Below are 26,676 nucleotides of genomic sequence, written 5' to 3' on the forward strand. Positions count from 1 at the left end.
CAGACCCTGACAGAGAGACAGACAGACAGACCCTGACAGACAGATAGACAGACCCTGACAGACAGACAGACAGACAGACAGACAGACAGAGAGACAGACAGACAGACAGACCCTGACAGACCCTGACAGACCGACCCTGACAGACAGACAGACAGACAGATCCGTCTGTGTATAAGTTATTACTCTCACTTAATGACCGGAGACTTCAGGTTTTTACAAGCAACCAAACAGAGATGTTGTCCTGGAGTCTCCAGACAGACCCAGACCAGACAGACAGACAGACAGACAGACAGACAGACAGACAGACAGACACTGACAGACCCTGACAGACCAGACAGACAGACAGACAGACAGACAGACAGACCCTGACAGACAGACAGACAGACAGACCCTGACAGACAGACAGACAGAAAGACAGACAGACAGACCCTGACAGATAGACCCTGACAGACAGACAGACAGACAGACAGACAGACCCTAACAGACAGACCCTGACAGACAGACAGACCCTGACAGACAGACAGACAGATAGACAGACAGACAGACAGACAGACAGACCCTGACAGACAGACAGACAGACAGACAGACAGACAGACAGACAGACAGACCCTGACAGACAGACAGACAGACAGACCCTGCCAGACAGACCGACAGACAGACAGACAGACAGACCTTGACAGACCCTGACAGACAGACAGACAGACAGACAGACAGACAGACAGACAGACAGACAGACAGACCCTGACAGACAGACAGACCCAGACAGACCCTGACAGAGAGACAGACAGACAGACCCTGACAGACAGATAGACAGACCCTGACAGACAGACAGACAGACAGAGAGACAGACAGACAGATAGACCCTGACAGACCCTGACAGACCGACCCTGACAGACAGACAGACAGACAGATCCGTCTGTGTATACGCTCGTGCATGTGTGTGCATCTGTGTGACCCGGATAGAGGGAGAGTGAAAACCAATTGTGTCTGCCTGTAAATTTAGACACCTATGTGAAAATCAGTCCAACTAACCCTGACACCTTTTATAGGGCTGTAGGCAGCACAGCCTCACGTCTGAACACTGAGCGTGTGGACATACCATTTTATCTCCACCAACAGAGAACTTCTATAGCCGTGTTCTCACAGCAGAATCATCGGACTTGTAATTCAAACAACATCATTTGTCCCCTTAGGGCTATTCTATATGCTATACTTAAGTTAAATGGCTAATCCTGGCCCAAAGCTATGGCTCAACCCTCCCTCTATAGAGGTATGTGTCTCAGGAGGAATCTCTCTCTCTCTCTCTGTATGTCTGAAGTGAACCTGTCAGTCCGTGCCTGGGCTTATCTCACTACATACACAGCAGTTACCCAGCAGCACAGGCTGCGGAGAGGGAGAGGAGTTACATTAGCAAATGGAGGGAAATAACAGAACAGAAAAGAAAACAGAGAGACAGAGAGAGAGAGACAATGAGGGGAAAGGACTTGACGCCGAAGCAACAATACAGCTGTATCCTTCTGCTTCCTAATCCCCCCTGTAATCTGTTAGAGCTCAGACCCTATCAGCAGATAGCTGGTCTGTAACACCTCTCTTTTTATTAGTGGCTCATCTTCCAGGTTATAAAGTCATGTTATTCACAAAGCCAACTCCAAACCCACCTCTTCAGTCTGGCTTTCCCTTCAGCACAGGTTAGCCCCTAGCTCAGCTACACTGCTTTCATTGTTTTATCCTTGGCTTTTTCTCTGTTATACAGTGTCCCTGAAAGGCGCTTTAATCCAGTGGATTATTAATAATTGAGAATGTTGTGTTGGATGATTGAGGAATCAGACTATAGACAGGGTATATAGCGCTGTTCTGGCCCTATTCCTGGACAGTGTAATTATTAATAATTGAGAATGTTGTGTTGGATGATTGAGGAATCAGACTATAGACAGGGTATATAGCGCTGTTCTGGCCCTATTCCTGGACAGTGTAATTATTAATAATTGAGAATGTTGTGTTGGATGATTGAGGAATCAGACTATAGGCAGGGTATATAGCGCTGTTCTGGCCCTATTCCTGGACAGTGTAATTGTCCGTTTGGGGCCAGCTGAGTTACTAAATGGTTTTCTCTGCGGTAACTACATAAAGTGGATTGGCCATTCCACAAATAGAAAAGGAAAAAAGGCTGCCTAAGTAATGATTCACAATCAGAGACAACGATAGACAGCTGTCCCTGATTGAGAACCATACCCGGCCAAAGCATAGAAACAAAGAACATAGAGTTTCCCAGCTGAATCACACCCTGACCAACCAAACATAGAGAATGCGTGACACACATAGACTTGTTTTAGACTATTCCTACAGGTGATTAAAATACTGCATTATTGTATACCTGAAATGTAGTACTGTATGTATTTTTACACTTATTGAAGAATTCCCATTATTGAAACATACTGGAAGTATAATCGTAGTGAAAATAGTTATTCATGAATCAACAAAACATTCAATGTAATTAGTAGTTACTATGTACTGTATAGCGGCCTGAGAAGTATTTCTATAGCTGGCTAGAGTGGAGGTGGGGATCAGTAGTGGATGACTGACCCTGACTCCTCTCTCTTAGTCTCTGGGTGTTCTCTGTTTTAGTTCAATAAATGGGGGTGTGAGGTCAGTATGGTGGAGGGAAGGAGAGAGAGAGCCCAGAGAGAGCAAGAGAGAGGAGGGAGAGAGAGAGAGAGAGCGAGAGAGCGTCTCCCCCCTGTACTCCCCCTCACCACTCTGCATTATGGCACCAGCACTCCCAAGAATGTGGCCTAGTGCAGACAGACATCTCTATACAGACCTGTTGCTCCTCTAGCATATAGAGAGACATGCAGACAGAAAGATCTAGCTATTGGGAGAGCCATGGTCTGTATCCCAAATGGCACCCAATTCCCTATTGAGTTCACTACTTTTGACCAGGGCCCATATGGCTTTGGTCAATAGTAGTGCACTATGTAGGGAATAGAGTGTCATTTGGGACATGGGCCCTGGTCAAAAGTAGTGCACTATATAGGGAATCGGGTGTCGTTTGTGATGCACTCCTGCAGGGCCTAGGCCTCTAGTCAGGAGGGCTGGCTAGGAGAAAGAGACTGTGAAAGGTAGAGGGAGGCTGAGGGGACTGTGAAAGGTAGAGGGAGGCTGAGGGGACTGTGAAAGGTTAGAGGGAGGCTGAGGGGACTGTGAAAGGTAGAGGGAGGCTGAGGGGACTGTGAAAGGTAGAGGGAGGCTGAGGGGACTGTGAAAGGTAGAGGGAGGCTGGGGACTGTGAAAGGTAGAGGGAGGCTGAGGGGACTGTGAAAGGTAGAGGGAGGCTGAGGGAGACTGTGAAAGGTAGAGGGAGGCTGAGGGAGACTGTGAAAGGTAGAGGGAGGCTGAGGGAGACTGTGAAAGGTAGAGGGAGGCTGAGGGAGACTGTGAAAGGTAGAGGGAGGCTGAGGGAGACTGTGAAAGGTAGAGGGAGGCTGAGGGAGACTGTGAAAGGTAGAGGGAGGCTGAGGGAGACTGTGAAAGGTAGAGGGAGGCTGAGGACTGTGAAAGGTAGAGGGAGGACTGTGAAAGGTAGAGGGAGGCTGAGGGGACTGTGAAAGGTGAGGCTGAGGGGAGGTAGAGGGAGGCTGAGGGGACTGTGAAAGGTAGAGGGAGGCTGAGGGAGACTGTGAAAGGTAGAGGGAGGCTGAGGGAGACTGTGAAAGGTAGAGGGAGGCTGAGGGGACTGTGAAAGGTAGAGGAAGGCTGAGGGGACTGTGAAAGGTAGAGGGAGGCTGAGGGGACTGTGAAAGGTAGAGGGAGGCTGAGGGAGACTGTGAAAGGTAAGAGGGAGGCTGAGGGAGACTGAAAGGTAGAGGGAGGCTGAGGGAGACTGTGAAAGGTAAGGGAGGTGAGGGAGACTGTGAAAGGTAGAGGCTGAGGGGACTGAAAGGTAGAGGGAGGCTGAGGGGACTGTGAAAGGTAGAGGGAGAGGGAGGACTGTGAAAGGTAGAGGGAGGCTGAGGGGGCTGTGAAAGGTAGAGGGAGGCTGAGGGAGTGAAAGGTAGAGGGAGGCTGAGGGAGACTGTGAAAGGTAGAGGGAGGCTGAGGACTGTGAAAGGTAGAGGGAGGCTGAGGGGACTGTGAAAGGTAGAGGGAGGCTGAGGGGACTGTGAAAGGTAGAGGCTGAGAGACTGTAAGGGGACTGAGGGAGACTGAAAGGTAGAGGGAGGCTGAGGGAGACTGTGAAAGGTAGAGGGAGGCTGAGGGAGACTGTGAAAGGTAGAGGGAGGCTGAGGGGACTGTGAAAGGTAGAGGGAGGCTGAGGGGACTGTGAAAGGTAGAGGGAGGCTGAGGGGACTGTGAAAGGTAGAGGGAGGCTGAGGGAGACTGAGGGAGACTGTGAAAGGTAGAGGGAGGCTGAGGGGACTGTGAAAGGTAGAGGGAGGCTGAGGGGACTGTGAAAGGTAGAGGGAGACTGAGGGGACTGTGAAAGGTAGAGGGAGGCTGAGGGAGACTGTGAAAGGTAGAGGGAGGCTGAGGGAGACTGTGAAAGGTAGAGGGAGGCTGAGGGGACTGTGAAAGGTAGAGGGAGACTGAGGGGACTGTGAAAGGTAGAGGGAGGCTGAGGGAGACTGTGAAAGGTAGAGGGAGGCTGAGGGAGACTATGAAAGGTAGAGGGAGGCTGAGGGGACTGTGAAAGGTAGAGGGAGGCTGAGGGAGACTGTAAAATGTAGAGGGAGGCAGAGGGAGACTGTGAAAGGTAGAGGGAGGCTGAGGGAGAGGGGGGATGTCTTGGGGTGTGCAGGGAGCAGTGGACCTCATAGTCCTAGTATACACAGAGGCCTACGCACATAGAGCTAGTACATAGTTGGCTGACCTCAAAAACCCAGTCTATAGTACACAGAATAACACAGAGAGAGAGATACCTGAGCTCCCATCATTGTGTTCCCAGAGCTAGCATGGTAGGACTCTGGGGAGTGTACCCCTTCTTCTCCCTCCCTCTCCCTCCACCCTCTGTCCAAAGGGCTCAATGGACAATGTGCAACTATAGTGAGATGATTTGGTTCCGCCGTGATGATGTTTACACATATATTTGGTAACTTTGAATGATCATAGTGAGATGTCTATAGATGACCTTGTTGACATACTGTAGCTGAATGGAATAATCTGTCAGGGGCTACGTCCCAGATGGCACCGTATGGACCCTGGTCAGAAGTAGTGCACTGTAGGGAATAGGGTGCCATTAAGGATATATCCTTGCCGTGGTTGAACGTGAAAACAGCTCTGCGGTTGTTAGAAGTTAGAACAGTCTCTTTAACTGTAATCTCTCTGCAACATACAGTATTTACAAAGACTACGGTTTTTACAGTGCAGTTAGTATTTCCATTCCTTTGCACTAAGACTGAAAACACTTCAGTTAGTAAGAGCCTTGACCCATCAGACAGTTACAGCACACACCTGCCTTAAAGGGGCAATCTGGGAGGGTGGCGCTGGAGAAATGGAACCACACTCAAATTCATAGATGGAGCTATGGATGCAGGACTGCCCAACAATAAGATTAAAATAAATCCCAAACATTTATTAATCAATCCCAGGTTGCCCCTTTAATTCTTTACTTCAGAAACACTAACATGCTTATCTCAAACAGACAGGTTTGCACGCTTCTACTAGAAGTTCCCTCTCTACCGGTCATAAACAAAGAACCTCAGATCATTTATCAGCTCCTTAGGAACTACTGGTGGCGTCCCAAAATGCTGAGTAGTGCACTATAGGGAATAAGGTGCCATTTAGGACGCATTCAGATGCAGCTCACCAGAGTGTTCTCCACTTCCTGTTCTAGAGGATTAGCAGCCTGGCAGACAACTGTAACAACTGTGCAATGCTGTAGAGACATGCTGCACTAAATGAAAGCTGTGGGGCCCTATGGGCCGGCTCTGAGCCCTGTGAAAGGAGACAAGCTCAACAAACAGCCTGCTCCATTAGTATGGAGACCAGAGTCTCTAGGGTTGCATCCCAAATGACACTCTATTCCCTATAATATATAGTGCACTACTTTTAACCAGAGCCGTATGGAAAAAGGGGTACCATTTGGGATGCACACTTAGTAGCCTGTAGGGTCTGGAGTTTTTATATTCTGCTCCCTCACACAGCAGCTCTCCTCTCCTCAGGAAACTGCACACCATTATTCCCACTGACAAGAGAGCAAACAGGCATCATTAAGGAGGTCAAGACAATAAGCACATCCTTCTCTCTTTGTCACTTATTCTCTTCATCCTCCCTGCGCTGTCATTCTGTCGCTTTATCTCTCCCCCTGTTTTCACACCCCCTACCTTCTGGTTCTTCTCTTCTGTTCTCATCACAGCCTCCACCTCCCTCTCCTCACTCTTTCTCCCCCTCTCTCTCTGCCTCTCTCCCCCTCTCTCTCTCTCTGCCTCTCTTTCCCCCTCTTTCCCCCTCCTCTCTCTCTCTCTCTCTCTCGCTCTCTCGCTCTCTCTCTCTCTCTCTCTCTCTCTCTCTCGCTCTCTCTCTCTCTCTCTCTCTCTTTCTTTTTCCATGAGTTGAAACATCTTTCACACTTGTGTTAGTAACAATATGCTGCTTTGTACCCTCTGGTATGGTAAACATCCTTTATTCCAACAGGCTACTGACTACATTAAACTCCTCTCCTGTCTTCTCTACAAGTGGGAACTATGATAAATGTGTTGGACGTAACTTGAAAGATGTTGTTTGTTTTGCAAGCCAGTCATCCCCAGGGGTTGTAACATATTCTGCTTTTGAGCAACAAATCAGGTGTCTGTTTAAATGATCTAGAGTAGTTCTTAATGAAAGAGGAAGATCGGTACGATCTGTAGTTTTTAATAAATAAAGTGGATTCATCTTGGGGTAAAGGTGCGTACACTCTTAGAAAAAAAGTGCAACCTAAAAGTGTTATTCATCTGTCCCCATAAGAGAACCCTTTAAAGAACCCTTTTTGGCTTCAGGTAGAACCATTTTGAGTTCCACGCACACTGAGTGTACAAAACATTAAGGACACCTGCTCTTTCCATGACATAGACTGAACAGGTGATCCCTTATTGATAAACTTGTTCAAACCACATCAATCAGTGCAGATGAAGGAGAGGAGACAGTTTAAAGAAAGATTTCCAAGCCTTGAGACAATTGATACATTGATTGTGTATGTGTGCCATTCGGAGGGTGAATGGGCAAGACAAAATATGTATGTGTCTTTGAACGGGGTATGGTAGTAGGTGCCAGGCACACTGGTTTGTGTTAAGAACTACAACGCTGCTGGGTTTTTCACGCTCAACAGTTTTCCTTGTGTATCAAGAATGGTCCACCATCCAAAGTACATCCAGCCAACTTGACACAACTCTGGGAAGCATTGGAATCACATGTACCAGCATCCCTGTGGAATACTCTTGACACCTTGTGGAGTCCATGCCCCCAACAAATTGAGGCTATTCAGAGGGCAAAAGGGGGAAGGGGGTGCAACTCAGTGTTAGGAAGGTGTTCCTAATGTAAGGTATACTCAGTGTAGAAACATTTCCAGAGGGTTCTACCTGAAACCCAGAAGGCTTTTATACCCAATACCAAAAAGGACTCTAACTGGAACCAAAAAGGGTTCTCCTATGAGGAAATAATAACTTGTTTGGAACCCTTTTTACTAAGAATGTAGTGGTTGGATTTATAAGATGGTGAATAGACAGACATTGTAAGCAATTTCTCTGGCCTGCATGTGTGTGTTAGCTGGAGTGTTGTTTAGCATATTGTGTCCATAGGGTCTCTGAGGAGAATTTTATTTGCATCCAGGAGCAATGGCTGTGGACAGTAGGAGCGGTCATTGTGAGGCTAAGAGCCCTCATGCATAATTGACTGGTAATGAGCAGCTCGAGAGACTCTCAATATTTAACCTGCAGTGACCTTTATGGGTGGGAGCTAGGAATGCATCCCAAATGGCACCCTATTCCTTATATAGTACACTGTTTTTCACCAGGGCGATTAGGGAGCCATTATGCAATTGGATGCCATTTGGGATGCATTCCTAGAGGAACTAAACCATGTAGTTCTTGGTTGTTGTTTCCAACGTGCGTTAAGATTCAGGCCTCTCCTCTCTACTGTCTGCACCAACTCAGGGGAATGACTCTGATAGATGAGGACGGCCTTCAAGGGCTTTTATTCCTAACCTCAGCATTCACACACAGCTCTGCCCCAGGTGATGACATGCACACTTGTATTGGTTTAGCTCCTCAAATCTAGGTCTAGGAAATTGAATTATTATTTGAGCCCGGAGAGACACTGCTGTTGTTTTTGTTATTGTGGATGAGTTATTTACAAAAATAATCATGATCCTGAGTCACTCAGCAAACCCTTATATACTGAACAAAAATATAAACACAAAATGCAACAATTTCATTGATTTTAGTTAGAGTTATGGTTCATATAAATCAGTAAATTGAAATCAGTTAATTAGGCTCTAATCTATAGATTTCACATGATTGGGTTTGGACGCAGCCATGGGTGGCAGCCAGTCCCAGATAATCAGAATGAGTTTTTCCCCACAAAAGGGCTTTATCATTGACATAAATAGTCCTCAATTTCATCAGCTGTCCGGGTGCTGGTCTCAGACAATCCCACAGGTGAAGAAGCCAGATGTGGAGGTTCTGGGTTGGCACGGCGTGGTTACACAAGGTGTAAATCTGTCGTTCTGCCCCTGAACAGGCTGTTAACCCACTGTTCCTAGGCCGTCATTGAAAATAAGAATTTGTTCTTAACTGACTTGCCTAGTTAAATAAAGGTAAAAAAAAAAGAATATGTAAAAGGTCTGCGGGTTGTGAAGCCAGTTGGACATACTGCCAAATTTTCTAAAATGACTTTGGAGGCGGCTTATGATAGAGAAATAAACATTACATTCTCTGGCAACAGCTCTGGTGGACATTCCTGCAGTCAGCATGCCAATTGCACACTCTATCAAAACTTGAGACATCTGTGGCGTTGTGCTGTGTGGCAAAACTTCACATTTTAGAGTGTATTTTTATTGTCCCCAGCACAAGGTGCACCTGTGTAATGATCATGCTGTTTAATCAGCTTCTTGATATGCCACACCTGTCAGGTGGATGGATTATCTTGGCAAAGGAGAAATTCTCACTTACAAGGATGTAAACAAATTTGTGTACACCATTTGAGAGAAATGCGCTTTTTGTGCATATGAAACATTTCTGGAATATTTTATTTCAGCTCTTGAAACATGGGACCAACACTTTCTATATTTTTGTTCAGGTAACATTAGCTTTGTAAGAGGAAACCCAAGAAGAAAGAAGGAGAGAGAGAAAGAAGGAGAACTTTGTTGAATATCTCGTGCCCACCCAAGTCTGAAGGATTTAATCCTGCAGCTGTAAAGGATAAAACAGACCAAAATGATGGGTTGGGTTTGGCCAGGGATCAGCCCTGACCTTGGGGCTTGGCAGGACACACTGTGCCCCTGGTCTGGTCTGGACCAGTCTGGTCTGGATGTCTCTCGACAGACCCAATCATCTGCAGTCTGCAGTGTGGAGTGGCTGTCTTATCCAAAAGGTGTTCTGTATAACCTGCTATGAGAGCTAGGGTGTGTCCCAAATTGTACCCTATTCCGTATATAGTGCACTACTTATGACCAGAGTCCTATGGGCAATGGTCAAAAGAGGTTCACTATAAAGGGAATAGTGTTTCATTTGAGACAGCTGCAGCTGTGGAGCAGGACTAATGGGATTATGTGTAAAAGCCATGCAGGGTTTTTATATTTATTTATTATTTATTTATTTAACCTTTATTTAACTAGGCAAGTCAGTTAAGAACAACGTCTTCTTTACAATGATGGTCTACCAAAAGGCAAAAGGCCTCCTGCGGGGACGGGGGCTGGGATTAAAAATACAATTAAAATATAGGACAAAACACACATCACGTCAAGAGAGACACCACAACACTACCTAAAGAGAGACCTAAAATAACAACACAGCATGGCAGCAACACAACATTACAACAACATGGTAGCATCACAACATTACAACAACATGGTAGCATCACAACATGGCAACAGCACAACATGGTAGCAGCACAACATTGTAGCAGCACAAAACATGGTACAAACATTATTTGGCACAGACAACACAAAGTGCAAGAAAGTAGAGACAACAATACATCATACCACACAACCACAACTGTCAGTAAGAGTGTCCATGATTGAGTCTTTGAATGAAGGGATGGAGATAAAACTGTCCAGTTTGAGTGTTTGTTGTTGCTCGTTCCAGTCGCTTGCTGCAGTGAACTGAAAAGAGGAGTGACCCAGGGATGTGTGTGCTTTGGGGACCTTTAACAGAATGTGACTGGCAGAATGGGTGTTGTATGTGGAGGATGAGGGCTGCAGTAGGTATCTCATATAGTGGGGAGTGAGGCCTAAGAGGGTTTTATAAATAAGCATCAACCAGTGGGCCTTGCGACGGGTATACAGAGATGACCAGTTTACAGAGGAGAATAGAGTGCAGTGATGTGTCCTATAAGGAGCATTGGTGGCAAATCTGATGGAAGAATGGTAAAGAACATCTAGCCGCTCCAGAGCACCTTTACCTGCTGATCTATAAATTACATCTCTATAATCTAGCATGGGTAGAATGGTCATCTGAATCAGGGTTAGTTTGGCAGCTGGGGTGAAAGAGGAGCGATTACGATAGAGGAAACCAAGTCTAGATTACATTTAGCCTGCAGCTTTAATATGTGCTGAGAGAAGGACAGTGTACCATCTAGCCATACTCTCAAGTACTTGTATGATGTGACTAACTCAAGCTCTAAACCCTCAGAGGTAGTAATCACACCGGTGGGAAGAGGGGCATTCTTCTTACCAAACCACATGACCTTTGTTTTGGAGATGTTCAGAACAAGATTAAGGGTAGAGAAAGCTTGTTGGACACTAAGAAAGCTTTGTTGTAGAGCATTTAACACACAATCCGGGGAGGGGCCACTGAGTATTAGACTGTATCATCTGCATATTAATGGATGAGAGAGCTTCCTACTGTCTGAGCTATGTTGTTGATGTAAATTGAGAAGATAGTGGGGCCTAGGGTTGAGCCTTTGGGTACTCCCTTGGTGACAGGCAGTGGCTGAGACAGCAGATTTTCTGACTTTACACACTGCACTCTTTGAGAGAGGTAGTTACAAACCAGGACAAAGACCCCTCAGACACCAATACTCCTTAGCCGGCCCACAAGAATGGAATGGTCTACCGTATCAAAAGCTTTGGCCATGTCAATAAAAATAGAAGCACAACATTGTTTAGAATCAAGGGCAATGGTGACATCATTTAAGACCTTTAAGGTTGCAGTGACACATCCATAACCTGTGCGGAAACCAGATTGTATACGAGAGAGAATACTATAGACATCAAGAAAGCCTTTCAGTTGATTATTGTTTTTCCAACACTTTTGATAAACAGGACAAAATAGAATTATCCTATAACAGTTAGGATCAGCTTGATCTCCCCCTTTAAATAAAGGATGCACCGTGGCTGCCTTCTAGGCAAAAGGAACCTCCCCAGAGAGGAGAGAAAGGTAAAAAAGGTCAGAGATAGGCTTGGCGATAATAGGGGCAGCAACCTTAAAGAAGAAAGGGTCTAAACCATCAAGTTTAAGGAGCTCGTTCAGCACCTCAGACTCAGTGACCGCCTGCAGGGAGAAACTTTGTAGCAGGGCAGGGGGAAAAGGTGGAAGAGCATCGGGGATAGTCGCATTAGGAGGAGTGGGAGATGAGGGAATGTTGGACGGGCAAGGAGGCATGGCTGAGTCAAATAGGAATCCTGACTTAATGAAGTGGTGACTAAAGAGCTCAACCATGTGCTCCTTGTCAGTAACAACCACATCATCAACTTTAAGGGACATGGGCAGCTGTGAAGAGGAGGGTTTATTCTCCAGATCTTTAACCGTTTTCCAGAACTTCTTGGGGTTAGACACACAGAGAGGGAACTGCACCTCAAAGTAACTAACTTTGGCCTTCCAGATAGCCTGAGTGCACTTATTTCTCATTTGCCTGAATGCGTGTGCCGAGCCTTTCGCAAAATGGAATTCTTGAGGTGGAGTAACTCTGCCAGATCATGGTCGGACCAGGGGCTGGACCTGTTTAATTCTCATTTTCTTTATGGTTTCTTAACAATACCTCTGAAAATATCAAAAAAGAAGATTCAAGTGTCTTCAACATAGGGGATCAAGCTGATTCTATACCAATTTACAGAGGCCAGGTAATGAAGGAAGGCTTGGTCATTCAAGTTTTTTAGCAAGCGTCTATGACAAATCAGGACAGGTCGTTTCACTGAGCAGCCATTACGAACTCAGACTGTAAAACAGTGATCACTAAGGTCATTACCAAAAACAACAGACGGATACTTATCAGGATTATTTGTGAGGATAACATCAAGGAGAGTAGCTTTTTCTGTGTGTTTGGAGTCATACCTTGTGGGATTGGTAATAATCTTAGAAATATTGAGGGATTCCCATTGCTTTAGGACTTGGTGGTTTTAGCATGTCCTAGTTTAGGTCACGTAGCAGGACAAATTCATACTTAGTGTAAGGGGCCAGGAGAGAGCTTAGGACATTTAGGGTACAGGCTGGTACTGATGGTGGATGATAGCACCCAGCAACAGTCAACAAAAGGTTATTTGAAAGTGTAATGCTTAAAACCAGCAAATCAAATTGTTTGGGGATAGACTTGGTGGAGACAAATGAGCAATGAAGGTATTTCTTTGTAAATATTGCTACTCCACCATCTTTGGAAGATCTGTCTTGCCAAAAAAGGTTATACCCAGAAAGGTTAACATCAGTGTTCAAAACACTCTTTCTTAATCACATCTCAGTAATGACCAACACATCTGGATTGGAGTTGTGAACCCACACTTTCTATTGATCAAATTTAGGTAATAAACTTCTAGTGTTAACGTGCAGAAAACCCAGGCTTTTACTAGAGCAGAAATCACAGCACAAGTCAGGATTGGGGCTAGTAACAGTAGATGGGCCAGGGTGTACATGCACATTTCAAGATATAATCAGCAGTATTACAATCAGGGCACAGCAGAGGGCAGTGAGAGCTCTGCAGTTTTGATTTATGACATTTGAATGTGCATTAGATGGCACAGCAATATCATCAGATAACATAAATACAAAGCTGGCGAGAGGTGATTAGAATAGGATGGGAGGCCAAGAGTCCGTGTGACCAATAGAGAGTCAGAGTCCCGAGTGTGGGAACAAACATAGTCTGTCGCACGGATGGGTAAACAAGAAAGTTCATAGTCAACAAAGCACAAAGGAGTCATGAGGCAAATAGCATAAAGCACAATAAAAAAAATGTATAACTACTTGGGGCTAGCCATTGTAAGTTCAGAGTCACTCACCCCAACAGTGCGTATGTGCTGGAGGCTAGCGAAAGCTCGGGAGAGAGGGGGGAGTGTGGCGGGGGTACCTGTACCAGACAGGGGGAGACAGGCCAGGGCAGACGGTGAACAGATCGCCAGGTGGAATCCAAGCAGCAGTGCAGCAGGCAACGGGAGTAGGTGTAACACCCACTTTGGAAAAGCTTTTTTCGGGAGGCAGATCCCTTGTAGAAAATTCCAGCTAGCTAGCTAAGTAGTTAGCAAGTCTCTGTTCACCGTTTTTTTTTCACATGGAAAAGGAGGTAATTTCTTCAGTTTCCGCAAATGGTCCTTTACAACGTCCAAACAAAGTTGTCCCGTGGCGGTTGTATTTTGGAGATTGTGGGGAGGATATCTTCTGATGTGATCAAAGCAACAATATTGTTTCTTATTGAGGTAATTTACACTTGAAGTGTCCGGCTGCATATCAGTTCAAAATAGAGATGAATCCAGGGGTACTGTATTCTAATGACAGATGGAGGGGGCTTCAAAGGTCTCTGCATATGGGTGGGGGAGGCTGTGAAACTCTGCTGCCATTGTTGGGCTTTGACACCTTCACACCTCAGTGCTAATTGATCTGATCTGTTCTGTCCTAGCAAGCTTGGTAGCCTTAACTTAGCATTCAGTCCTTATAAAGTCAAATATATCATTGTAATTCATTTTTCTTCTTGGCTTTAAAAGCAGCTTCAGACTAAACATTACTCACTCAGTTCTAGGTTTGTCACGTCCTGACCATAGAGAGTCCTTATTTTCTATGGTGGAATAGGTCAGGGCGTGACTGGGGGGTTAGTCTAGTTTATTATTTCTATGTGGGGTTCTAGTTTTGTTTTTCCATGTTGGTGATTTTGTATGATTCCCAATTAGAGGCAGCTGGTAATTGTTGACTCTAATTGGGGATCATATTTACGTAGCCTTTTTTCCACCTGTGGGTTGTGGGATATTGTATTTTGTTTATGGGTAGTTGTTTGTCAGCACTCCATTGTCGTCACGTTTCATTATTAGTTTATTGTTTTTGCTAAGTTTCACTATTAATAAATTATTTTTCTTGTGCTTATTTTGCTGGTTGTTGGTTTGCCAGAACATTTGCTGTATAGACCTTGGAAATAAGAATCTTTGGTAGTAGAAATCTTTCCAGGTAATTTTCTCCAAAATCAGGTTGTAGGTTTCAGGTTATACAGTGGGGCAAAAAAATATTTAGTCAGCCACCAATTGTGCAAGTTCTCCCACTTAAAAAGATGAGAGAGGCCTGTAATTTTCATCTTAGGTACACTTCAACTATGACAGACAAAATGAGGGGGAAAAAATCCTGAAAATCACATTGTAGGATTTTTAATGAATTTATTTGCAAATTATGGTGGAAAATAAGTATTTGGTCAATAACAAAAGTTTATCTCAATACTTTGTTATATACCCTTTGTTGGCAATGACAGAGGTCAAACGTTTTCTGTAAGTATTCACAAGGTTTTCACACACTGTTGCTGGTATTTTGGTATTTATTTGCAAATTATGGTGGAAAATAAGTATTTGGTCAATAACAAAAGTTTATCTCAATACTTTGTTATATACCCTTTGTTGGCAATGACAGAGGTCAAACGTTTTCTGTAAGTCTTCACAAGGTTTTCACACACTGTTGCTGGTATTTTGGCCCATTCCTCCATGCAGAACTCCTCTAGAGCAGTGATGTTTTGGGGCTGTTGCTGGGCAACACGGACTTTCAACTCCCTCCAAAGATTTTCTATGGGGTTGAGATCTGGATACTGGCTAGGCCACTCCAGGACCTTGAAATGCTTCTTACGAAGCCACTCCTTCGTTGCCTGGGCGGTGTGTTTGGGATCATTGTCATGCTGAAAGACCCAGCCACGTTTCATCTTCAATGCCCTTGCTGATGGAAGGAGGTTTTCACTCAAAATCTCACGATACATGGCCCCATTCATTCTTTTCTTTACACGGATCAGTCGTCCTGGTCCATTTGCAGAAAAAACACCCCCAAAGCATGATGTTTCCACCTCCTTGCTTCACAGTAGGTATGGTGTTCTTTGGATGCAACTCAGCATTATTTGTCCTCCTAACACGACGAGTTGAGTTTTTACCAAAAAGTTATATTTTGGTTTCATCTGACCATATGACATTCTCCCAATCCTCTTCTGGATCATCCAAATACTCTCTAGCAAACTTCAGACGGGCCTGGACATGTACTGGCTTAAGCAGGAGGACACATCTGGCACTGCAGGATTTGAGTCCCTGGCGGCGTAGTGTGTTACTGATGGTAGGCTTTGTTACTTTGGTCCCAGCTCTCTGCAGGTCATTCACTAGGTCCCCCCGTGTGGTTCTGGGATTTTTGCTCACCGTTCTTGTGATCATTTTGACCCCACGGGGTGAGATCTTGCGTGGAGTCCCAGATCGAGGGAGATTATCAGTGGTCTTGTATGTCTTCCATTTCCTAATAATTGCTCCCACAGTTGATTTCTTCAAACCAAGCTGCTTACCTATTGCAGATTCAGTCTTCCTAGCCTGGTGCAGGTCTACAATTTTGTTTCTGGTGTCCTTTGACAGCTCTTTGGTCTTGGCCATAGTGGAGTTTGGAGTGTGACTGTTTGAGGTTGTGGACAGGTGTCTTTTATACTGATAACAAGTTCAAACAGGTGCCATTAATACAGGTAGCGAGTGGAGGACAGTGGGGTCTCTTAAAGAAGAAGTTACAGGTCTGTGAGAGCCAGAAATCTTGCTTGTTTGTAGGTGACCAAATACTTATTTTCCACCATAATTTGCAAATAAATTCATAAAAAATCCTACAATGTGATTTTCTGGATTTTTTTTCTCATTTTGTCTGTCATAGTTTAAGTTTACCTATGATGAAAATTACAGGCCTCTCTCATCTTTTTAAGTTGGAGAACTTGCACATTTGGTGGCTGACTAAATACTTTTTTGCCCCACTGTATGTGCACATTTCCAGTCACATTGAACGCATTGTCCTTTACCAAAGTACCTTAAGGTTAAACATACAGGATACTTTAGCAGATTGTGCTGCATGTTTAGGGAAACGTTTTCTACTGGTTTCTCATCCATACTTATATGAAATCAGCCTATTTGACTTATTTTTATATGCTTTTCATAATATTTCTCATCTCATTCAATCCTGGAAAACTGACTAGAGAGCAGTTTCAGTCACATTGACTGAACTAAGCAAAGCCTGGACGTCCGAGGCTAACGCGTGGCTCAGTTGGCTTGCAACGCCAGGGTTGTGGGTTTCATTCCCACGGGAGACCAGTACAAAAATGTATGCACTCATTACTGTAAGTTGCTCTGGATAACTCGAGAGTGGAGTATTTACTTAACACTCTCCATAGCATGTATTCCTCTACCCATTGTGTAGGAGAGTTTATCCAGTGTGTGGTGAATGGTGTCATCAGTGAGGTAGCTGGAGCATGGAGCAGCAGACTCCCAGGACCAGACTTGGGTTCAAATACTATTTGAAATGATTTCAAAAAATGTATCTGTGCTTGATTGAGCTTGCCTGGCACAATTGAGCAACAGAAAATCCTGAAAACTGTAAACCTCCTTGTAGGTTTACAGTTTGACACTCCAGGAAGGCTAGAGCAAACACTCAAAGTATTTGAAAGATTTCAAATATAATTTTAACTCATGTTGGACACACTGTATTTCCCCGCAATCCCCCATGCTATTCTCCCTCTAGTCTCCCCCCTCTTCCCTCTCTTTTCCCTGGGATTCAAATAAAGGAGCCCCATCTGAAATCAAAGCTTGGCAATTCCTCCTTTAAAGAGAAGGGCTCCTGCCTCTCCCCTGCCTCCCCCTGCTTCCTCCCTGCCTCCCCCTAAAGAGAGGGGCTCCTGCCTTTGTGACCCAGGAAGAAGTGGTTTCCACAACAACCTTGTAGTGCAATCTGGAATCAAAGAAGAGTGTGAGAGGACAGGAAAAGATGGGTGCTTTGAGCTTCTCAAACAACATCAACAGTCAGAGGCAAGATGTTGTTGTTTGAGAGGTTTAATTTAGATGTTTTTCAAGAAATCTGAGGTAGATTTTCTGGTAAATGAAAATTCCTGTTTCTTACGTTTCTCATTGGATTCCAATGGTGAATTTGTTTGTACCTTAAGAAACAGGTCGTGCCTTTTTTTGCAACTTTTTCAAATCAAATGGAAAAAGTGTCACTCAGAGTTACCTCTGTACCAAAGGCCAGAGTGTCCTCTTGAATGACTAAAATGTCAAAATAGTCCAGACGCAAATCCAGATTTATGTCTGATTTATGTCTGTCCTACGCTCGGAAAGCCTATAAGCCCAAGGGTTAAAGAGTTAAAGCTAGTGACCAAGGGTTAAGGTATTTTAGTCCTGCCTGTGGACAACGGTTAAGGATATGTAGCCTTTGTTCACAATTGTCTAATAAACATAACATAATAGCTCTTTAATCTGACCTCATTCAATGATGCATGTGACTTATGTAAAACAGAATCTCTGATTCAACGCATGGTGGTCCTCAAGCTTTTGACAGTGATCCGGTGGCACCTGGATAGGAAAAGGTTGGGAACGGCTGTGCTAGTGAACAGTGAAAACAGATTAGCAGTAAATCTCTCAGCCCATACCCACCTCCTCTCTAATTCAACCCCTATCCTCCTCTTCTACCTCCTCCTCCTCTCTCGCTACTGCTTATATAGAGTTTAGTCTGATTAGACTGCATCTCTCACTCTTTCTGCATCTCTCTCCTTCAGCAGTAGGATCCTCTGTAATGGGAGTTTTAGCATGATAATGAATGTAACAGAGAGTGATGTCCTCAGAGTAATGGGAGTTTTAAACAGTGGAGCATGATAATGAATGTAACAGAGAGTGATGTCCTTAGAGTAATGGGAGTTTTAAACAGTGGAGCATGATAATGAATGTAACAGAGAGTGATGTCCTCAGAGTAATGGGAGTTTTAAACAGTGGAGCATGATAATGAATGTAACAGAGAGTGATGTCCTCAGAGTAATGGGAGTTTTAAACAGTGGAGCATGATAATGAATGTAACAGAGAGTGATGTCCTCAGAGTAATGGGAGTTTTAAACAGTGGAGCATGATAATGAATGTAACAGAGAGTGATGTCCTTAGAGTAATGGGAGTTTTAAACAGTGGAGCATGATAATGAATGTAACAGAGAGTGATGTCCTCAGAGTAATGGGAGTTTTAAACAGTGGAGCATGATAATGAATGTAACAGAGAGTGATGTCCTCAGAGTAATGGGAGTTTTAAACAGTGGAGCATGATAATGAATGTAACAGAGAGTGATGTCCTCAGAGTAATGGGAGTTTTAAACAGTGGAGCATGATAATGAATGTAACAGAGAGTGATGTCCTCAGAGTAATGGGAGTTTTAAACAGTATAGCATGATAATGAATGTAACAGAGAGTGATGTCCTCAGAGTAATGGGAGTTTTAAACAGTGGAGCATGATAATGAATGTAACAGAGAGTGATGTCCTCAGAGCTTGGTGATGGCCCAAATGGCCCCCTATTCCCTTTAGATAGTGCAATACTTTAGACCAGGGTCCATTACTCACTCGAGGTAAACATCTTAGTGTATATAGGATGACTGAGTGAAGGAGGACCTGCCTGCCGGCTGGTGAGAGAGAGAGAGAGAGAGAGAGAGAGAGAGAGAGAGAGAGAGAGAGAGAGAGAGAGAGAGAGATAGTGGAGTGACCCGTCGGGCATCCTGGCCCCCAGCTCCCCCAGGGTGACCAAATAAGGACCGTCTGCTGTGTGTGGAGACAAGAGACAAGGACAGAGAGAGAGATCGAGAGAGAGAGAGAGAGAGAGTCTGTGTGGGAGACAAGGGCACAAAGTTGGCAGTGGCACAACTCAGGTCAGCCGCCTATATTAACTGGCCTCCCTCACAGAGTTCTCCTGTCCATTACAACACAGCCCAATACAGTTACTGTTAACAGTACAATACCACGATGACGGCTTCACGCTGACACACCTTGGTATCAACAATACAGCTAGAGTGACATGGAAGAATAGGTGAATTAACTCATTTAATCTCATTTCTTTTCAATTAACATGACCGTCCCTCTATAATGATCACAGTGTGGCTCCATTTACAGTGCAGATCGAAACGTTTTCAGTTCTCTTTACTTTTTCCACATTTTGTTACTTTACAGCCTTATTGTAAAATTGATTTAAAAAAATATATTCCTCATCAATCTACACACAATACCACATAATGACAAAGCAAAACAGGTTTTAAGATATTGTTGCAAACTAAGTATTCAGACCCTTTACTCAGTACTTTGTTGAAACACCTTTGGCAGCGATTACAGCCTCAAGTGTTCTTGGGTATGACACTGCAAGCTTGGCACACCTGTATTTTTTTTTGTTTGGGGGGGGGGGGGGGGGGGGGTTCTCCCATTCTTCTCTGCAGATCCTCTCAAGCTCTGTCAGGTTGGATGGGGAGCATGGCTGCACAGCTATGTTCAGATCTCTCCAGAGATGTTAGATTGGTTTTAAACCTTGGCTGGTCACTCAAGGACATTCAGAGACTTGTCCCGAAGCCACTCCTGTGTTTGTCTTGGCTATGTGCTTAGGGTCGTTGTCCTGTTGGAAGGTGAACCTTCTCCCCAGTCTGAGGTCTTGAGAGGTCTGGAGCAGGTTTTCATCAAGGATCTCTCTATACTTTGCTCTGTTCATCTTTCCCTCAATCCTGACTGGTCTCCCAGTCCCTGCCACTGAAACATATCCCCACAGCATGATGCTGACACCACCATGCTTCACTGTAAGGATGGTGCCAGGTTTCCTCCAGACGTGACACTTAGAATTCAGGCCAAAGAGTTCAATCTTGGTTTCATAAAACCAGAAAATCTTGTTTCTCATGGTTGGAGAGTCCTTAAGGTGCCTTTTGGAAAACTCCAAGCAGGCTGTCATGTGCCTTTTAGACTGCTCCCGAGTGGCGCAGTGGTCTAAGGCACTGCATCTCAGTGCTAGAGGTGTCACTAGAGACACCCTGGTTCAAATACAAGCTGTATCACAACCGGTTGTGATTGGGCGGCACACAATTGTCCCAGGGTCGTTCTCATTGTAAATAAGAATTGGTTCTTAACTGACTTGCATAGTTAAATAAAAGTTACATAAAAAAATATATATATAATAATTACTGAGGAGTGGTTAACGTCTGGCCTCTCCACCATAAAGGCCTAATTGGTGGAGTGCTGCAGAGATGGTTGTCCTTCTAGAAGGTTCTCCTATCTCCACAGAGGAACTCTGGAGCTCTGTCAGAGTGACCATCAGGTTCTTGGTCACCTCCCTGACCAAGGCCCTTCTCCCACGATTGAGCAGTTTGGCCGTGCTGCCTGCTCTAGGAAGAGTGTTGGTGGTTCCAAAATTCGTCCATTTAAGAATGATGGAGGCCACTGTGTTCTTAGGGACCTTCAATGCTGCAAAACATTTTTGGTACCCTTCCCCAGATCTGTGCCTCGACAAAAACCTGTCTCGGAGCTCTACAGACAATTCCGTTGACCTCATGGCTTGTTTTTTCCTCTGACATGTACTGTCAACGGTGGGACCTAATATAGACAGGTGTGTGCCTTTCCAAATCATGTCCAGTCATTTAAATTTACCACAGGTGAACTCCAATTAAGTTGTAGAAGCATCTCAAAGATGATCAATGGAACCTGAGCTCAATTTCGAGTCTCATAGCAAAGGGTCTGAATATTTATTTACGTTTTTTTTTTAATATGAATTTGCTACAATTTCTAAAAACCTGTTTTCGCTTTGTCATTATGGGGCATTGTGTGTAGATTGATGAGGAAAACCAAAAATCCATTTTAGAATAAGGCTGTAACGTAACAAAATGTAGAAAAGGTGTCTGAATACTGAAGGTCTGAATACTTTCTGAATGCACTGTACATAGATCAATAGTCTAATCTAAAGTTACTCTGGAACTGGCAACAGAGGACATTAGCTAAGTTTGGTTTTTAGTCTGGTGTATACTTTCGAAAAAAAGTGTCTAGTGACTGCTTATCCGTTGGCTGGGAATGAGGAGGAATATGGGAAACCAATTTAGTCAACCAACCTCTAGCTCAGCAGATTGACCCTGGGCAGCGGTTAAAGATTAACTGAGATGTTTTTCTAGGGCCTCTTTGAAGTGTTCCTACTTCAACTCCTGCTTATCTTAATTACTGAGAAAGGAAACGTTATGGAGGGAAATGGACCTCTGGCTACCTGCACCAACACACCTCTATGCTGCCTGACACAAGCACCAGTGGTGGGGTTATTTTGGCTTCCCAAACCTGATGATGACTCTCTCGTATGATAAAGAATGTATTCACGGAGTCATTAATTATGAATGTCAAAAGTATGTTTCTGAAGGCATTGCACATATTTGGATTTTTCCCTCTCCACGTTGGCTACTATTCCTGATCCCAAGCAGGTCTTCTTTAAAGTGCATAATGTAGAAAGCCTAGCTTGATGTGAATGTTTATGTCTCCAGCGTAATGTAAATGATTAGACATCATGCCACCATGTAATGTTCACAATGAGACGTATGACCGGGGCACAGGCAGACTGGTGTGGTATTATACCTATACATGGTCTCAGGACGTCCCTGTGGGTAACTGACACTGAAGTCAAACTGTGCATCCCAAATTGTACCTCTGTTCCCTTAATAGTGCACTACAAAAGTAAACTCAGCAAAAAAATAAATGGCCCTTTTTCAGGACCCTGTCTTTCAAAGATAAATCGTAAAAACCAAATAACTTCACAGATCTTCATTGTAAAGGGTTTAAACATGGTTTCCCTTGCTTGTTCAATGAACCATAAATAAATCATGAACATGCACATGTGGAACGGTCGTTAAGACACTAACAGCTTACAGACGTTAGTCAATTAAGATCATAGTGTAACGGTATTCGTCGTCTGAAGAAGAGGAATCATCGGACCAAAGCGCAGCGTGGTAAGTGTTCATGCTTTCTTTATTAAAACTGAACACTAATAACAAAATAACAAAAGGGAATCACCGAAACAGTCCTGAAAGGTGCAAAACACTAAACAGAAATGAACTAACCACAAAAACCATGTGGGAAAAAGCTACCTAGGTATGGTTCCCAATCACAGACAACAATAGACAACTGTCTGATTGAGAACCATACCCGGACAAAACAAAGAAATACAAAAACATAGAAAAAGGAACATAGAATGCCCACCCAAATCACACCCTGACCAAACCAAAATAGAGACATAACAAGCTCTAAGGTCAGGGCGTGACACATAGTAATGAAAACTTAGGACACTATGAGGCCTTTCTACTGACTCTGAAAAACACCAAAAGAAAGATGCCCAGGGTCCCTGCTCATCTGTGTGAACGTGCCTTAGGCATGCTGCAAGGAGGCATGAGGACTGCAGATGTGTCCAGGGCAATAAATTGCAATGTCCGTACTGTGAGACACCTAAGACAGAGCTACAGGGAACCATGACGGACAGCTGATCGTCCTCGCAGTGGCAGACCACGTGTAACAACACCTGCACAGGATTGGTACATCTGAACACCTGGGACAGGTACAGGATGGCAACAACAACTGCCTGAATTACGCCAGGAACGCACAATCCCTCCATCAGTGCTCAGACTGTTCGCAATAGCCTGAGAGAGTCTGGACTGAGGGCTTGTAGGCCTGTTGTAAGGCAGGTCCTTACCAGACATCACCGGCAACAACGTTGCCTATGGGCACAAACCCACCGTCGCTGAACCAGATAGGACTGGCAAAATGTGCTCTTCACTGACGAGTCACGGTTTTGTCTCACCAGGAGTGATGGTTGGATTCGCGTTTATCGTCGAAGGAATGAGCGTTACGCCTGTACTCTGGAGCGGGATCGATTTGGAGGTGGAGGGTCCATCATGGTCTGGGGCGGTGTGTCACAGCATCATCAGACTGAGCTTGTTGTCGTTGCAGGCAATCTCAATGCTGTGCCTTACAGGGAAGACATCCTCCTCCCTCATGTGGTACCCTTCCTGCTGACCCTCCAGCATGACAATGCCACCAGCAATACTGCTCATTCTGTGCGTGATTTCCTGCAAGACAGGAATGTCAGTGTTCTGCCATGGCCAGTGAAAAGCCCAGATCTCAATCCCATTGAGCACATCTGGGACCTGTTGGATCGGAGGGTGAGGGCTAGGGCCATTCCCCCCAGAAATGTCCGGGAACTTGCAGGTGCCTTGGTGGAAGAGTGGGGTAACATCTCACAGCAAGAACAATCAAATCTGGTGCAGTCAATGAGTAGGAGATGTACTGCAGTACTTAATGCAGCTGGTGGCCACCTCAGATACTGACTGTTACTTTTGATTTTGACCCCCCCCCCCCCCCTTTGTTCAGGGACACATTATTCCATTTATGTTAGTCACATGTCTGTGGAACTTGTTCAGTTTATGTCTCAGTTGTTGAATCTTTTTATGTTCATACAAATATTTACAAGTTAAGTTTGCTGAAAATAAACCCAGTTGACAGTGAGAGGATGTTTCTTTTTTTGCTGAGTTTAGTACACTATAGGGAACCCAAAGCCTTTAATGTTACTATTCATCTCCTCTCATCTCAGATGTGTATCAAGCTAACATTAACAATGTTGTGTAAACATAGAGACGATGCCAAGCTTTCCACAACAAGATCCTAACTTTAATCCAGCATACCCAGGAAGTTAGGAAGATCCGTCTTCTCTTAATGTCATTTTAGTCGGTTAGAAGTCTCTTACGACAGCTGTGCGTGGTTATTAGCATAGTTCTGTAACTCTACGGGTTGTTGACGGAGTTCTGGAAGGAAACGAGGAGCTTGTAGCAGAGTTTCTGTGGTTGTCTATGACTGCTGTGGTGGGGTAGAGCCGGGTGATTCATGTGGTAGGGATAAGGCCAGTAGCCTTCACAACTCTCCTGAGTTCTGGAAGGAAATGAGGACCTTGTGGAAGTTTTCCATAAAGAGATGGGTGGGAGATCTGTGGTGGGAGAGGGCCAGGTGATTAAGACCAGTAGACTTCACGACTCAGAGATCACACACACTGTGCTTACCTGTGGCATGGGTCTAGCTTCTCCCTCTAAACCCTAGTACAAGGTAGAGAGATCTAACACACACACACACACACACACACACACACACACACACACACACACACACACACACACACACACACACACACACACACACACACACACACACACACCCCTCTGTTCCAGCAGGGTCAAGCAGAACACACACAGGGGAAAAGCTCTTTTCGCTCCAGCAGACGTCCTACCTGCAGGAGTTATTAAAGTAGAGAGAGAGATTAGACCCAACTCCCAGTATGGCCTTAACTCCTGAGAATGGACAGGCTCTGGAAACATGGGTCCGGTGGCAGGGATGTAGTTGCTTGGTTTATGTTCATATACAGTTGAAGTCGAAAGTTTACATACACTTAGGTTGGAGTCATTAAAACAAATTTCTTGTTAACAAACTATAGTTTTGGCAAGTCGGTTAGAACGTCTACTTTGTGCATGACACAAGTAACTTTGTTACAAGTAAATTGTTTACAGACAGATTATGTCACTTATCATTCACTGTATCACAATTCCAGTGGGTCAGAAGTTCACATACACTAAGTTGACTGTGCCTTTAAACAGCTTGGAAAATTCCAGAAAATGATGTCATGGCTTTAGAAGCTTCTGATGGGCTAATTGACATCATTTGAGTCAATTGGAGGTGTACCTGTGGATATATTTCAAGGCCTACCTTCAAACTCAGTGCCTCTTTGCTTGACATCATGGAAAAATCAAAAGAAATCAGCCTAGACCTCTGAATTTTTTTTGTAGACTTCCACAAGTCTGGTTCATCCTTGGGAGCAATTTCCAAATGCCTGAAGGTACCACGTTCATCTGTACAAACAATAGTACTCAAGTATAAACACCATGGGACCACGTAGCCGCCATACCGCTCAGGAAGGAGACGCCTTCTGTCTCTTAGAGTTGAACATACTTTGTGGGGAAAAGTGCAAATCAATCCCAGAACAACAGCAAATGACCTTGTGAAGATGCTGGAGGAAACAGGTAAAACGAGTCCTATATCGACATAATCTGAAAGGCCGCTCAGCAAGGAAGAAGCCACTGCTTCAAAACCGCCTTAAAAAAAGACAGACTACGGTTTGCAACTGCATATGGGGACAAAGATCATACTTTTTGGAGAAATGTCCTCTGGTTTGATGAAACAAAAATAGAACTGTTTGGCTACAATGACCAATGTTTGGAGGAAAAAGGGGGACGCTTGCAAGCCGAAGAACACCATCCCAACCGTGAAGCACGGGGGTGGCAGCATCATGTTGGGTGCTTTGCTGCAGGAGGGACTGGTGCACTTCACAAAATAGATGGCATCATGAGGCAGGAACATGATGTGGATATATTGAAGCAACATCTCAAGACATCAGTCAGGAAGTTAGAGCTTGGTCGCAAATGGGTCTTCCAAATGGACAATGACCCCAAGCATACTTCCAAAGTTGTTGCAAATGGCTTAAGGACAACACAGTCAAGGTATTGGAGTGGCCATCACAAAGCCCTGACCTCAATCCCATAGAAAATGTGTGGGCAGAACTGAAAACGTGTTTGCGAGCAAGCAGGCCTACAAACCTGACTCAGTTACACCAGCTCTGTCAGGAGGAATGGGTCAAAATTCACCCAACTTATTGTGGGAAGCTTGTGGAAGGCTATGCGAAACGTTTGACCCAAGTTAAACAATTTAAAGGCAATGCTGCCAAATATTAATTGAGTGTATGTAAACCTCTGACCCACTGGGAATGTGATGAAAGAAATAAAACATTCTCTCTACTATTATTCTGACATTTCACATTCTTAAAATAAAATGGTGATCCTAACTGACCTAAAACAGGTAATTTTTACTAGGATTAAATGTCAGGAATTGTGAAAAACAGAGTTTACATGTACTTGGCTAAGGTGTATGTAAACTTCCGAATTCAACTGTAGTACCGAACCATTAGCAGCTGTCACTGGGTTGTAATTCTAGGATACCCCTGTTTTCTCTGTTCTCTTTCACCTAGAACCGTGTAGACGGAACCCATTACCATGGAAACAATCAGACTTTGAGGATCAGCCAGAAAACCGTCAGCCCTTGAGTTAGTTCAGCCGTATCCTCATCATCTCCACTTTATTTAGCTGTACCTTTGTCATCTTCACTTTGTTAACCTTCATCTTCTCTGTTAGTTTAGCCGTATCTTTGTCATTTTCACGTTATTCTCTCTGTTCAGAAGAAGACAGGTAGAG

General features: G+C 44.4%; 1 protein-coding gene across 1 annotated transcript in view; it reads left to right on the forward strand.

Moving 5' to 3' along the window:
- Positions 1–26,676, forward strand: part of LOC139386133 (FRAS1-related extracellular matrix protein 2-like) — a 120,642-nt gene that overhangs the window by 28,714 nt on the left and 65,252 nt on the right. The window lies entirely within an intron of this gene.

This window comes from Oncorhynchus clarkii, chromosome 27 (genome assembly GCF_045791955.1).
Source record: "Oncorhynchus clarkii lewisi isolate Uvic-CL-2024 chromosome 27, UVic_Ocla_1.0, whole genome shotgun sequence".
NCBI lineage: Eukaryota > Metazoa > Chordata > Actinopteri > Salmoniformes > Salmonidae > Oncorhynchus > Oncorhynchus clarkii.